Below are 15,718 nucleotides of genomic sequence, written 5' to 3'. Positions count from 1 at the left end.
ACTGCAATGGTCGGGCTCCAATCTTTTCTTTGCGCAGGATTACGCAAGAGCCACAGCTACTCGCCGCAAGGCCTTCTTGGATATGCGACCAGAACTTCGTGCCATTGGAGCTAGATATGGTCTTTTCCACCCTTGCCTATTCAGAGTGACCTACAACAACAAAACTACGACTTATGAAGATCCTGTTCGTCTTCGAAGCTTTCTGAATGCAACTCAGGCCTCTGATATGGACTTTTCCAGCTCCTCGTCAGCTTTCCCGCCATGATTTCTTTATGATGCAACATTGAAATTTCAATTAATCTGCATGCTTGTTGTGCACTGTTGAATGTATTATTGTTTGTTTTTGCCACGTTTTCTGGCGACTCTTATTTTCCTGTTCTCCTGTTCGTCCCCTCACTCTCCGTTGTTTTTCTTGTATCCCTGTTTGTTAGTTAGTACTGTTCACTACCGTTGCTTTACATATCTTTTTGTCATTTATTAAGGTTTTTCTCCTCATCTTCTCTCATTCGTCTCATTCATTATTGTTGTTCCTCCTTTTTCCTTGCAGGTTTTACAATATATATGGCGTCTTCCCCCCGACCTGTTGGTTCGTTTGCATTGGACGCTTGCTTCCTTTGCCTGGCGCTCCCCCCTCATCCATTTCCTCGCGTATCCTCCCCCTGGTGATCAACCCCCCCCATCTCTACCCTTCGTAAGTATGTTTTCCCTCTCTTCCCGGTTGTTCACTTTCCTCCTTGCATCCTTTTCGCTTTTAAGCTCCCCAATTTCCTCTGTTTCACAGGTGTCTCTCTCTCTTGGTTTTCTACTACTCTTCTATTACTGTCTTCTACCTATCACTCTAACCACTTCTTGGAATACCTTATCATCTTCTCCACATCACTCGCTTCTGCCTTTCTTGTCCTCACCCTATCTCTTCTTTCCTCAGCCTTTTACTCTCTCCTATATCACACTGATTTTCATCGACTCTCTTATTCTCCTTGGCTCTTTCAATCTCTGGGTCTCATTTTCACCTCCTTTCTTTTCTTTTGCTTTCTTCTTTTTCTTTGATATGATATGTCTTTAAAAGTAATCACATGGAATGTTAAGGGCGTCAACTCCCCTATCAAACGACAAAGAATTTTATCTCATCTTTCACGTTTAAATGTGGACATTGCTTTTTTACAAGAAACCCATTTATCTGCTGAAGAATCTGTCAAATTGAAGAGAAGTTGGGTGGGTGATGTTTATTACTCTCCTGGGGATGGTAAACGTAATGGCGTTGCAATTTTATGTCACAAAGCTCTTGCTCATTCCTTGCTTGCCCAGGAATCCGATGCTGAAGGCCGATGGATATATACCAAACTTGCTATCAAGAATGTTCCAATTTCTCTCCTAAATGTTTACGCCCCTACCACTGGAGATCCCACCTTCTGGCACTCATTCTCCCAGCACATCACTAGATTTATTGATGATAATTTTATACTTGCAGGAGACTGTAATCAGCCCCTGGATCCCTTTCTCGATAGGAACTCCAAAGCACACTTCATCCCCAACAATCCTCATAAATCCTTCTCTCAAGCTATCTCCCAACACAAACTCACTGATGCTTGGCGTTTATGCAATCCGGAACTACAAGAATTTACCTTTTACTCTCCATGTCACCATTCCCAATCTCGGATCGATTACATCTTTGTCACCCATAATATTGCCCAAACTCTTACTCATGCAGAAATTGGTCCAATTTTACTCTCTGACCATGCCCCCACATTAGTTCAATTGGATATCTTACCCAAATCAATAGGCCCTAAACGCTGGCGTTTTAACAATTCTCTCCTTCTAGATCCTAAATTTACTGCTTCCTTCACTTCCTTCTCCCACGAATTTTTCTCCCTAAATGATAACTCCCCTGTCCCTAAACACACCATTTGGGACGCCTTTAAAGCGGCAGCGAGAGATTTTATCATTGGCTTTGTTGCTAAAAAACGTAGAGCTGCTCGCGAATTTACCAAGGCCATCCTTCTGGATATCAAGAAATTGGAGCATTCTTATTTCACTTCCCGCTCACAGCAAACTCTAACTGCCCTGGTTAACGCTAAGATGGAATTTAATAAAAAATCCACGGACGATGCATCCCTGTACTTATTAAAATCTAGTGCCAAGTTCTATGGAGGCAAAAATAAGGCTGGCAAGATATTGGCAAATTATCTCAAAGTGAAACACAACAAATTAAACATTGAATCAATCTATGACGCCGACTCAAATCTCAAACATACGGACGCAGACATTCTCACTGAATTCTCTACCTTCTATAAGACTTTATACTCTTCTGAAACACAGCCCTCTTCCCACTCTCTAGATACTTTTTTCTCCTCCATTCAAAAACCATCTCACTTTCCACTTGACCTTTCTCAATTAGAACTTGATATATCCCAACAAGAACTACTCAAAGCGCTTCAAACCCTCCAAAAAGACAAGGCCCCTGGGCCAGACGGCTTCACAGTCGAATTTTTTCTCCACTTCTCACAGCTCCTCATTCCCCGACTCCATTCCCTTATCGACACCTTCCTTTCCTTGGGTTCCTCCTCAGGCTCTTTTTCGGACGCCCACATTTGTCTCATACCCAAGGAGGGGAAGGATCCTCAACATTGCAAAAACTATAGGCCGATCTCTTTGGTCAATATTGACTATAAAATTTTTGCAAAGTCTCTTGCGGCACGTCTTGACCTTCTTCTCCCGGACCTTTTGGGTGAGGAACAGTCGGGCTTTGTCAAGGGCCGTTTTATAACTGACAACACCAGACTCCTCTTTAACATCCTTTCTAGGTCTCGCCTCTTACCTCATCCCCTTGCGGCTATTGCCTTGGATGCCGAGAAGGCGTTTGATAGAGTTGAATGGACTTATTTGTTTCATACCCTCCGTTGGTTTGGTTTTGGTCCTGTTTTCATATCCTTAATCTCCCTACTTTATGCTAACCCACGCGCAGCGGTTTGTGCTAACGGTCAAATATCTTCTTTTTTTGATTTAAAAAGAGGTGTCCGCCAAGGCTGTCCCTTATCTCCCTTTCTCTTTAATCTGGCATTAGAACCCTTCCTTTCCAAGCTCCGTCAAAACCCCTCCATCCAAGGTTTCCAACTGTCAGACTCCCACATCAAATTAGCCGCTTATGCGGATGACATATTGCTATTTGTCTCCAATCCCTCCGTTTCCATTCCTGCTTTTCTTACTGAAGTCCATGCTTATTCCCAAATATCCGGCTATAAACTTAATAACGATAAATGTGAGATCCTCCCCTTAACTAAATTCACTTTTAAACCCGATTTTGCTGCCTCTAATTTTACGTGGAAACCCTCCAATATCAAGTACCTTGGAATGCATGTCACTCCTACCATCCCAGATACCGTTTCCCTGTGCATGTCCAAATGCATTAAAAAATTAACGGACCTCACATCCAAGTGGCATCCCCTTTATCTATCCTGGTGGGGTCGCCTCGACACTATCAAAATGATGTTGACTCCCATTGTTCTCTACACCCTCTCCAATATTCCAGTCCCTGTCCCATCCAAATTTTTCAAAAAAATCAACTCTATTCTAATGTCCTTTCTTTGGAGTAAAAAGAAGTCACGAATGTCTCTAGCACGTCTGATTCGTCCTAAATCTGAAGGAGGGGCCAACTTTCCTGACTTCCCAGCCTATCACAAGGCGTTTCAGTTGAGACAAGCTTCTTTTTGGCTACTAGATCCTGATATCCCATGCCCTCTATGCACCAAATTTGAACGCCTTCTTCTTTCTCCCTTCTCCTTTGCTGAGTACCTTTCCTTTTCCCGCAAACCCACTTCTATCTCTACTCCGATTCATAAGTTTACCACTAAATTACTCCTCTGCTCTACGCACTCTCCCCCCACTACCATTGCTGATTTCCTTTCCTCTCCCATATGGCATAACACTTCCTTACTCATCCGTAACAGACCCTTCTTTTGGAAAACTTGGCATACTCGAGGTCTGCAGTGGATCTCCCAACTATTTTCTCATTCCTCTTTCTTATCTTTTGACACCCTTCGCTCCCTCTATGACTTACCTACTTCCTTTGCACGTAAATACCAATTGCTTAAAAATACAGTCCTACCGAAATATAATAACCTCTCTCAGCCCTGCCCTCCTCCTGCTCCATCCGCTCCCGCTACCGCACTTCATTCCTTCTTACGCACCACGCCAAAGGCTACTACTATTTACAAATACCTTCATGCTGGTGAGACTCCGAGACCTAAATCTAAAGTAGAAGAATCTTGGGAGCATGATTTGTCTACCTCTTGGTCGGTTTCCTTTTGGGACAAAATCTGGACTAAACTCCGCAAATCTTCCAGAGCAGCAACCCTTACTCAGACTTTGTTCTTCATTTACAATAGACTCCTCTTCACACCCTCTGACCTTCACAAACGCTTTCCCACTACTCCCCACACATGTTGGTCTTGTTCGTCACCACAAGCCAATTTATTTCATATGTTATTTTTATGCACTCATGTACGTGATTTTTGGTTACAGGTTTGGGCTCAAATTAATTTAATTTTTCACACCTCTATCCCCTTTTCTCACACACATGTTTTTATGGGCAGTCTCTCTCCTTGCTGGGATGGCATTGAGCTAAAACCTCAGATTGTTGATTTATTACTTGCCGCTGCCTTCCAACAAATAACAGTCAACTGGAAAGACTTCTCTAAAATTTCCTTCAAAGCGTGGTGGTTTAATGTATGCCATAACCATAGACTCAATACAGCTCATGTTTTCCCGGCATGTATGGCTACGAAACGCATGGACTTATGGACTCCCGTCACACTTTATCTGGACTCATGCAGTAAACGTTTGTTTCACCTTCCACCTCCACAACAGGAAGTTCCTAAACCTCCTTAATTGCCTGATACATTCCACTTATCCTTCATTGTACCATCTTTATTTATTTTTTTTCCAATGTTCTTATGCTTTTCATATTTTATGCTTACCGTAAATTTTCATTTCCTTTTCCCTTTTTCTCATCTTGTACCCAGATCTTTTTTTTATTATAATGCTTGCATTTGTATGATTGTATTATTGTGCTCAGATTCTTACTCTGATATCACGTTGTATTTTGTTTTGACACCTGGTTTTCTCTCTTATTACTATTAATAAAATTCTCTTGAACTTAAAAAAAATAATTAGCAGTCGGGCCATAAGGGCCACTGTGGAACATACTTTAAAGTGCCTGCTAATTATATTTATTGCTCTATTCAATGTTTTAAGTATGAAGGTGATTTTACTAATGTTTTTACCGGGAGATGGTGCCTGACATGGGGCGGGGCCCAAGGTCATCTTTGAGATAAGGTGCACTGGAGAGGAGTAGTGGATAATCAAGCTTGAAAGGGAGTGCGTTGCAGAGTCCGGGGTCAGGTGGAGGTAGTAATGAAGAGGGATTCTCCCCGACGGCTCCCACAGAGGGAGCCGAGAAGTGTCACTCGCCTGATCCTCCCACCTCAGATACCTCCTCTTCCCATCAAAGGAACATTACATAGAAAAAACACTTTTTGAGAGTGATAACATTTAGAAAGAGATTTGGAAAAGAGTGAGTTTTACTGGGCCTTGTAAGACTAAGAAGAGGTAAAGGAGGGCCCTGAAGCAGGCCTGCCTAGACATTTATGCGACAAATCGAGCCCGCAGTGGCCCACCCAAATGCGTCCTTGGCCCACCCAATTAAAAATTCCTGGAGCCGGGCCTGCCTGCAAGACACCTGAAGTGCCGGTGTTTTACCGGTTAACAATGTCTTTGTGTTGTAATGGAAGGGTGAGATCTAACAGTACTTCCAACTTTACAAAGTGTGTAAGGATACTATTTTAGAGAATACACTCCTGAGACAGTTTGAGGTTCTATTGGTAGGAGCAAGAGAATGGAATGATATTAAAATGTGTTAACTACAAAACTAGTGTCAATTGAGTTTATATCACAAACTTTTTCAAACTAAAGACAATTCTACTAAATCATGCAGAGAGGTGGAACTATGAATAAGCATGATCTTATCAATTATGAGGGGTAGTAGAAATATTATATTTAAATGACTCATTTAACTAAACTTTATTTGCATGTAAAATTGAGGCTCGGTTTAGAAATAGTTTTCTTAGAAACCAGAGTAAACCATTATCTAGTAATCATAAGGTCATTGCAACGAATTCTCTTGTTAGACTTTCCAAAACACTTTGACTCAGATGAGATTCCATCCCTTTCATCTGTGAAGACGTCCTTTTGAGCTGGTTTGAGAGATGAATTGAGGCAAGGAACCGCCTCTTGCTCTCGTCATAACATTTAGTCTTGCTTTCTGTTGGCATTCTCAGTGTATAGTGTAAAATGTCTTTGGCCGCCCTATGCTTGTAGGTCAGAAAAAGCAAGTGAAACAACCAGCAATAAACAGATGTAAACAAAAAAAGGCTTAAGCTGGGACTGCTAGATAGAAATAATTCAGTCTTTTCTTTATTATTGTAAAATATGCAGGTATGAGAGTTCTAATATGATAATAATAATAATGAATCTGTCTCCACTCCAATATATCAATCTAGCCACTTAGCAATGACAAACTTATGTTTAGACATAAAACCATTTGAAATGTAAAAGAAGCACAAAATGAGACTAGATGTAAAAGTAAATAATATTTTGATTAACAAATTAGAAATGAGTGATGTTTACTTGAAAGAAAGGTGCTCCGTTAACTGTATTCAGTTAAAATTCCCTAAAGAAATTATAAACAAAATTCAAGGGAAAATAACTAGCTTTATTTGAGCCTCTCGAGGAGAAGGTCTCCCATGGAAGAAGCTAAGAAGATGACTCCATGGGGGAGGTCAAGCTTTGCCAGATCTTAAGCTATATGTAATGTAATGTAATGTAATGTAATGTAATTTAATTCTTATAGAGCGCAACTTTCACTCCAAGGAGCATCTTGGCACTAATACCCGTCGCCTAGGATGGAGATAGGCCGGAGAGCTAACCAAACATCAGTCCACTCTTAGCTATATTGTATGGCATTTCAATTTAAAAACTTTAGAATGCTTATAGGGGACCCTGACCAATCTACTTGGGGACTAATATTATGGGAAATGACAAATGAGTTTGGAACACCTTTTTTGTACAAATTTGGGGCTCCGCATTTTATTTTAAAAGTAAGGTTAAAAGTATTGACGGCATCCCTAAGTCTATGGTTTACAATGAGAAAGATGCTAAATATAGGATACTTCTCGGAATGTGCCCCTATCTGGGACTCGCCCGGTACACCAGAATGCCTAAAAGATGCCCTGGCAATACCATTGAAGCAAGCCGGGTTGATCAAGTGGGGCAAACTTTTATTCGAAGGCAAATTGGTCCCCAGGGAAGTATTGAAAATTAAAACTGGAAATAAATTATCGAAATTTAGATTTATTCAGCTAAGCTCATGGTTACCCACAATTCCTCAAGAGATAATATCACTATGGGACTTCGAGAATGGTATCCAAGACACAAGGGCAAAACACAAAGAAGTCTCCAAGTGGAACACACAAATGATGGAAGGGGAAGAAAGGAAATTAGATCCTCCAAACACCATCTGGCAAGATACACTTCAGGAAGAGGATTTGCAGATAATCTGGAAGAGCTCTTCAAATATTTTATACTCTCTAGTCACACCAGCAAATCTTAAAAGACATCATTTTTTTTTTACAATAAATAGACTGTATTGGACATCACACAATATAGCTAAGTTTACATTTCAATCAATTGCTAGCTGTAACAGGCACAGACTGCACACAGTGGAAACACCGGGTCATTTCACACTAACCCCACGGTATTACCACTCGAGCACAGACTGCACACTGCGGTAACACCGGGTGATTGCACACTCACCCCACGGTATTACCACTCGAGCACAGACTGCACACTGCGGTAACACTGGTGTGAGAAGTTGGCCTGGTATATGCTGCTCACTAGTTCTAGTGATCACCTTGCACCAGTCCAAACAACCCTTATGGTGATGGTTGTAAGTCAACCTTATAGACCAGCTATCCTAGTGGTAGCATGAACAGAACAGTCTTAGGCTAAAAGACTCTTGAGGGCGTGTAAAGCCAGCTGTTTTACCATATGTAACCCCTTGAATATCAAATGAAAGGACACCACACAGGATATATATAAAATATATATGTATTTATTTACTAACACACTCCTCTGAACTTTATGAGATCAGAGGCCAAAGCACATCACAAGATACTTAGTTAGAATACTTTAAGTTGCACAATTTACGGTTAGGCCCTAGGGGAGCAAACCATATATTAAGAAAGTGGTATAAGTACCACGTCACGAGAAAAGGAAAGGCCTAGGGCCTGGAGAATCGCTGGGGCTGCACTATCTGACCCTTAGGTTAGGAGTGGGAGGCCCACAGGCGGCGCGTGCAGTGTCTTTACACACACGCGTGAGTCAATGCAAAGTCAATGGGAACTTAGAAGTTAGATTTAAAAGGATTTAGGACACTTCCGGTCTAGCTAGGAGGAAACAACTAAAAACCTAGAAACTTGGATAGTCCATACCCTTGGGAGCACCGAAGTGCTCGCGTTACCTCACCCACGGACGGCGGGTGCATAGGTGTGAAGATGTGTCGGGTTTCGTCGTTGAAGCCTATGGAGACCTGGAGAAAGATGCTGCAGGCGACCAGGAGAGAAGTGTCCGGGTGGATCCAAGGGTGGATCGAGGATGAAGAGTACCTGAAAGCAGAGGGGACAGAGTCTGGGTCACTAGCCAGTGACCGGGTGGAACCAGGAAGGAACCAGGCGATGTCGAGGAGCAATCAGGTGCTGTCGTGAAGCTTGTCTCTTCAGCCACGCGGACCAGGAGGCGTCGAGGATGACCAGGTGCTGGAGGCGAGCTGTCCCACAAAGGTTCTCGCAGATTAAGGGGTCGACTGCCGGATTGGAGTCAACAAGCCTTGGCAAAGGCAACCCACGCAGGAATCAAAGAAGCCTTCTGGTGCAGACCAGAAAGGTCTGAGGTGCCTCACCTTTGCAGGGAGGCAAGGGCCAGTCTGGAGCAACCAGACCAGCGAGTTAGTTCAAAAGGATTGTCGGCACAGAGGCTACTAACCAACGGGCCAGCAAACGGAGAACGCGTCGAGCAGAACACAAGCAGAAGGGCCCCACGCAGAACTCGTGGAGTGTGGAGGGCAGATCTTCAGTGCAGGTGGAGCTCGGATTCGGGGCTTCTCAATCCCCAGTGCACAGCTTCGAGGGTACCTCAGGAGCTGCACAGTTAGCCAGTTGCAGGCTTTTCAAGATGTCCGGTCCCACGTGTCTCGTCGCCTCCACGAATCTCAGCTATGTTGCAGTCGTGAAGAGAGGGTCAGAGAGGTCTGGAAGTCTGGGTCTTGTCAGACTCTGTGCTCGGGTTCCGGCAGGAACTTCGACAAAGCAAGCCGTTGATTTGCTGGATGGTGCCTGGTTGCCCAGGGTGGTCACTCCTTGGCCACAAGGGAGATTCTTCAGTCTTCAGCTTCAGCAGAACGTCGAAGGTCCAGAGTTTCGTTTCAAGTTTCAGTTCAGGATCTAATCTAAAGTCTCAGGACTCAGCTCCTACCTTTATACGACTAAAAGGGGCTGGATTACTTTCTAGGTCCCTCCTATGGGTGGGACCAGGAAGGGGGGTGGTTACACACCCTTTCCTTTGTCCAGTTTCGTGCCAGAGCTGGGGCTGGAGTGCCCCAGCAACCGGTTTGAACTGGGGTATGCATGGAGCACCTAGTGTGCCCCAGGCAGTGTCTCATTCTATTCAGCCCTCCCTGTCCCAATACACAATGTCCTGTCTGGGGTGGTGCTCGCACCTCTCCAGGCAGGAAACCTATTGTCCAAACCTCCGTGACTGGAAGGACTCCCAGCAGCAGGAGGTCAGACTTGTGTCGGTGGCAGCAGCGTCCATTTTGTGACGCTGGGGCTCTGGTTAGTTTTAACTGAGATAGTCAGAACTAACATGTCTTCTCCCTCTAGAAGGGTGGAATGCTACCCCCGTCGCCAGAATTGGCGATGGGGTAGTATTCCAAAGCGCATGACACCTTACACGACATGTTTGGATAAAGCCAAACCAAAGTTAGCATTTAACCGCGAGGATTATAATGCACTTAAGAGTATATGGTATGGCGATATCATAGAACAGCTATAAGGACATGGTTCCGAAAGCTGCAGACAGGCTCAGCTCATGCTAGAGCACCATCTCACACATAACCAAGCACTCTGCCTCCAGGATTGTTAAGGCCTGCCATAGGAGTGACTCATAGGTTACTATGTGTCTATATATTAGTAGGTATAGGAATACTATACCTAAGCAAGGGCTGATTACACGACCTTGTCCCAGCTGAGTGTTCATCCAGTTGTGTCTATTTGAGTGGCCAGTCAGGGGTGGCCATAATACATGCTGCAGCCCCTGGTAGGTCTTGGTTAAGCCTATACCCTGAGTACCTAGGGTACACTTCTACAGGGGCTGACAAGGTGAACCAATTCCCAATTGTGGATGTACCTAGGGTACATGAAGGGAATTTAGCGAGAGTGCATCTGGGCTGTGGGTCTGATTAGCAGGCCCACAGCCACATCTAAGTCGAAAACCAGTAAAGCAAAAGCAAAAATTGGGGGTGACCATAGGAAGCAGACCCTACTCTCCTACAACTGGGTCGTTGCACACTCACCCCACGGTATTACCACTCGAGCACAGACTGCACACTGCGGTAACAACGGGTCATTGCACACTCACCCCAAGGTATTACCACTCGAGCACAGATTGCACACTACGGTAACACCGGGTCGTTGCACACTCACCCCACCGTATTACCACTCGAGTACAGACTGCACACTGCGGTAACACCAGGTCATTGCACACTCCCTGTTATTACCATCAGGGCACAAACTTCACACTGCGGTAACACTGGGTGATTGCACACTTACCCCACGGTTTTACCACTCAAGAACAGACTGCACACTGCGGTAACACCAGGTCATTGCACACTCACTCCCTGGTATTACCATTGGGCACACACTGCGGTAACACTGGGTCATTGCACACTCCCCCCACGGTATTACCACTCGAGTACAGACTGCACACTGCGGTAACACCAGGTCATTGCACACTCCCTGTTATTACCATCAGGGCACAAACTTCACACTGCGGTAACACTGGGTGATTGCACACTTACCCCACGGTTTTACCACTCAAGAACAGACTGCACACTGCGGTAACACCAGGTCATTGCACACTCACTCCCTGGTATTACCACTGGGCACACACTGCGGTAACACTGGGTCATTGCACACTCCCCCCACGGTATTACCACTCAAGCACAGATTGCACACTGCGGTAACACCGGGTCGTTGCACACTCACCCCACGGTATTACGACTCGAGCACAGACTGCACACTGCGGTAACACCGGGTGATTGCACACTCACCCCATGGTCTTACAACTTGAGCACAGACTGCACACTGCGGTAACACCGGGTGATTGCACACTCACCCCACGGTCTTACAACTTGAGCACAGACTGCACACTGCGGTAACACCGGGTCGTTGCACACTCACCCCATGGTATTACCACTCGAGCACAGACTGCACAGTGCGGTAACACCGGGTTGTTGCACACTCACCCCACGGTATTACCACTCGAGAACAGATTGTACACTGCGGTAATACTGGGTCATTGCACACTCACCCCACGGTATTACCACTCGAGCACAGACTGCACACTGCGGTAACACCGGGTGATTGCACACTCACCCCACGGTCTTACAACTTGAGCACAGACTGCACACTGCGGTAACACCGGGTCGTTGCACACTCACCCCATGGTATTACCACTCGAGCACAGACTGCACAGTGCGGTAACACCGGGTTGTTGCACACTCACCCCACGGTATTACCACTCGAGAACAGATTGTACACTGCGGTAATACTGGGTCATTGCACACTCACCCCACGGTATTACCACTCGAGCACAGACTGCACACTGCGGTAACACCTGATCATTGCACACTTCCTGGTATTACCACCGGGGCACAGACTGCACACTGCGGTAACACCAGGTGATTGCACACTCCCCCCACGGTATTACCACTCGAGCACAGACTGCACACTGCGGTAACACCGGGTGATTGCACACTCACCCCACGGTCTTACAACTTGAGCACAGACTGCACACTGTGGTAACACCGGGTGATTGCACACTCACCCCACGGTCTTACAACTTGAGCACAGATTGCACACTGCGGTAACACCGGGTCGTTGCACACTCACCCCATGGTATTACCACTCGAGCACAGACTGCACAGTGCGGTAACACCGGGTTGTTGCACACTCACCCCACGGTATTACCACTCAAGAACAGATTGTACACTGCAGTAATACTGGGTCATTGCACACTCACCCCACGGTATTACCACTCGAGCACAGACTGCACACTGCGGTAACACCTGATCATTGCACACTTCCTGGTATTACCACCGGGGCACAGACTGCACACTGCGGTAACACCAGGTGATTGCACACTCCCCCCACGGTATTACCACTCGAGCACAGACTGCACACTGCGGTAACACCGGGTGATTGCACACTCACCCCACGGTCTTACAACTTGAGCACAGACTGCACACTGCGGTAACACCGGGTGATTGCACACTCACCGCACGGTATTACCGCTCGAGCCCAGACTGCACACTGCGGTAACACCTGATCATTGCACACTCCCCCCACGGTATTACCACTCGAGCACAGACTGCACACTGCGGTAACACCGGGTGATTGCACACTCACCCCACGGTATTACCGCTCGAGCCCAGACTGCACACTGCGGTAACACCTGATCATTGCACACTCCCCCCACGGTATTACCACTCGAGCACAGACTGCACACTGCGGTAACACCGGGTGATTGCACACTCACCCCACGGTATTACCGCTCGAGCCCAGACTGCACACTGCGGTAACACCTGATCATTGCACACTCCCCCCACGGTATTACCACTCGAGCACAGACTGCACACTGCGGTAACACCGGGTGATTGCACACTCACCCCACGGTATTACCGCTCGAGCCCAGACTGCACACTGCGGTAACACCGGGTGATTGCACACTCACCCCACGGTATTACCGCTCGAGCCCAGACTGCACACTGAGGTAACTCCAGGTCGTTGCACCCTCACTCCCTGGTATTACCACCGGGGCACAGACTGCACACTGCGGTAACACCGGGTCGTTGCACACTCACTCCACGGTATTACGTCCTCGGCTCACGTCCTCTTGCTATTTGTGAGGAAGACTTCCCACTACTGATAATTTCTACTTTCCATGACCATTGAAGTGCCTTCCCAGTGTATTCCTGTGGTTGGAGTGTCTGCCTTTTTGCAGTATTTTCCATGTACTGGTGTTCGGTGCCCTTTTGTAACATGCACACACCACTCTGCCCTTGCAACACACGGCTGCTACCTCTCACATGTGTTTGCCTTTGATACTTGCACAAGTGCCACCTTGCCCACGTAACGCTTGTTCCTGAGCCTGAGTGTCTAGCACTTATTGCAGGACTATACCTCTAATTATACTCTTTTTTCTCTTATAATTGCACACTTGTCACTTTCATTTCCTCTTGTGCACTTTTGACTACCTCATGTATTTTGGTTGCTCACAATTTTTACTCAAGTATTTTGTTTGCTCACGATTGTCACTATTACCTTTACTACCTCATGTATTTTGGTTGCTCACAATTTTTACTCAAGTATTTTGTTTGCTCACGATTGTCACTATTACCTTTACTACCTCATGTATTTTGGTTGCTCACAGTTTTTACTACCTCATGTATTTTGTTTGCTCACAATTGTCACTTTTACCTTATGTAAGTAACGTATGTTTTTGGAATCTGTTCTTTTGTAATGTTTCTCATTATGTTTCATCTCTGTTCCTAATGTGAAGCGCTCTGACGCCTTCGGGTAAAGTCCGCGCTATATAAAAATGCATAAATAAATAAATAAAATAAAATATTACCACTCGAGCACAGATTTCACACTGGCCTCTTTTGCCTCGTGAGTTTCAGCAGGTCGAACCAGGCAGCAAAGTAGGGGCCAAAATACCCCCGTGGGCCGTGAACGCTTCCTGCCCCTGGCGCGGGGGGCACACGCGCTCCTGACGCACACAGCAGGGCCCTGTGATTGGCATCCGTGCCAGGGCAGCGATACACCCAGAGGGAGAGAGGGGCAATTTATAGGGGCGGTCGGTGGAAAGGGGGGCAGAGAGAGGGACAGGCAGTGGGTCTATCCCTGGACTGGCAGAGGGACAGAGAGTGGCCGAGAGATGGATGAGTGACCATCTCTCTCTCTCGCGGAGACAGAAAGGGCCAAGGGTGGACAGAAGTGAAAGCGAAAGAGAGGCGGAGGGACAGACAAAGAGACAGACAGGGGAGGGGGGGCACAAACAGGGCAGCCAGAGAGACAGCAAGAGAGAAACAAGGGCAGGAAGAGAGGAACAGGTGTGAGGGGGGAGAAACTGAACAGAGGGGCCGAAGAGTGGAAGTGAACACAGGGGGTGCACGCGTAGAGAAGAGGGCAGGTAGAGAGAGGGCAGAACCAAAGGAGAGGGGCAGGTAGAGAGAGAAAGGAAGGGACGCTCACCCCTCCCTCCTCAGCTCACCTGTAGCGCTGCGAGGCCGCCCTCCCTCCTTCAGCTCACCTGTAGCGCTGCGAGGCCGCCTCGTGCTCCCGGGGCAGTGAGGCAGGCCGTTCTCTCGAGGTCCGGCCGCCTCTTCTGCTTTTCTCGTCCTGTCCTCCTCCCCCGTGGTGTAATTGCCCCTGTCCTGCCCTCCTCCTCTGTCACTGTCCTCCTCTTCTCTGGCACCTCCCCCCCCTCAGTCTCCTCCCCGGACTCCCCCTGGCTCCGGTCCCGGCGTTGACAGGAAAACGAAACTGAAAGTACCCGACGCGTCTCTCCTCCCTCCCTCCCCGGCTCTGCCCGCCCTGGGTTTCCCCTTCACCCTACCCTGCCACTGCCCGAGGTCTGACTCATACCTTGGGGGCTGGGAGGGGGGGGGGGGGCATATATTGGATTTTTATAGATAAACAGAAGGACCACGTGTGAGAAAAGAGACATTTATGGCCCGTACGCGCCACAGCAATAGAGCCGATAAACAACAAACCACTACAGTGGTTATCACAACACTGAGGGGCATATGTACAAGGAAGCCCCTACCTACACCAGTGACGTTGTGGTGGTGATAGGGGCCTCTCCTGATATACAAGGCCGCGTTAACCCCTTAACGTGGCTTGTCGCTGCCTTGTAAATAAGACCCCCTTTCTTGCTATGCTTAGCATGAAAGGGGAGGGCCGTGGGCGTTTCATCGCAGCACCCACTGAATTTGACGCTGACCCCTATTTACAAGGGTGGCGTAAATAGGTGGCAGCGCCAAAATTAAGACCAGGAAAAACCTGGTCTTACCCTGGCGCAATGAGAAGAAATGTTTCATTTCGCCTCGTTTTTAGGTCTCGGCCTAGCGAAGGCTGCGCTTGCGCAGTCTCGCTCCAAGACTTTATGTCTTAGAGCAGTGTTTCCCAAACTGGGGTCCGCGTACCCCCAGGGGTCCGTGACACATTCCCTGGGGGTCGTAGGCAACAGTTTTAAAAGCACAGAAACGTTTCTTGTATAATTAGCAACTTTCCAGCAACAATAAAAGTGTCAAGATCATGCCAGTGAT

The 15,718-nt window shown here is 46.8% G+C and overlaps 1 protein-coding gene across 5 annotated transcripts in view; it reads right to left on the bottom strand.

Moving 5' to 3' along the window:
- Nucleotides 1-14,934, bottom strand: part of TAP1 (transporter 1, ATP binding cassette subfamily B member) — a 109,910-nt gene extending 94,976 nt beyond the window's left edge. For 2 of the 5 annotated variants that reach the window (XR_013594636.1, XM_078641562.1), the window contains exon 1: nucleotides 14,701-14,934. The gene's annotated coding sequence lies outside the window, so the exon portion shown is untranslated. Of the gene's footprint in view, nucleotides 1-14,642 lie in introns of all 5 variants that reach the window. The other 3 variants (XR_013594638.1, XR_013594637.1, XM_078641563.1) reach the window with 3 other exon arrangements.
- Nucleotides 14,935-15,718: the final 784 nt, after the last annotated feature.

The sequence above is a fragment of the Lissotriton helveticus genome, chromosome 5_1 (assembly GCF_964261635.1).
Source record: "Lissotriton helveticus chromosome 5_1, aLisHel1.1, whole genome shotgun sequence".
Taxonomy (NCBI): domain Eukaryota; kingdom Metazoa; phylum Chordata; class Amphibia; order Caudata; family Salamandridae; genus Lissotriton; species Lissotriton helveticus.
The sequence above is the reverse complement of the archived record's forward strand: the minus strand, read 5'-3'. Positions and strand labels throughout refer to the sequence as shown.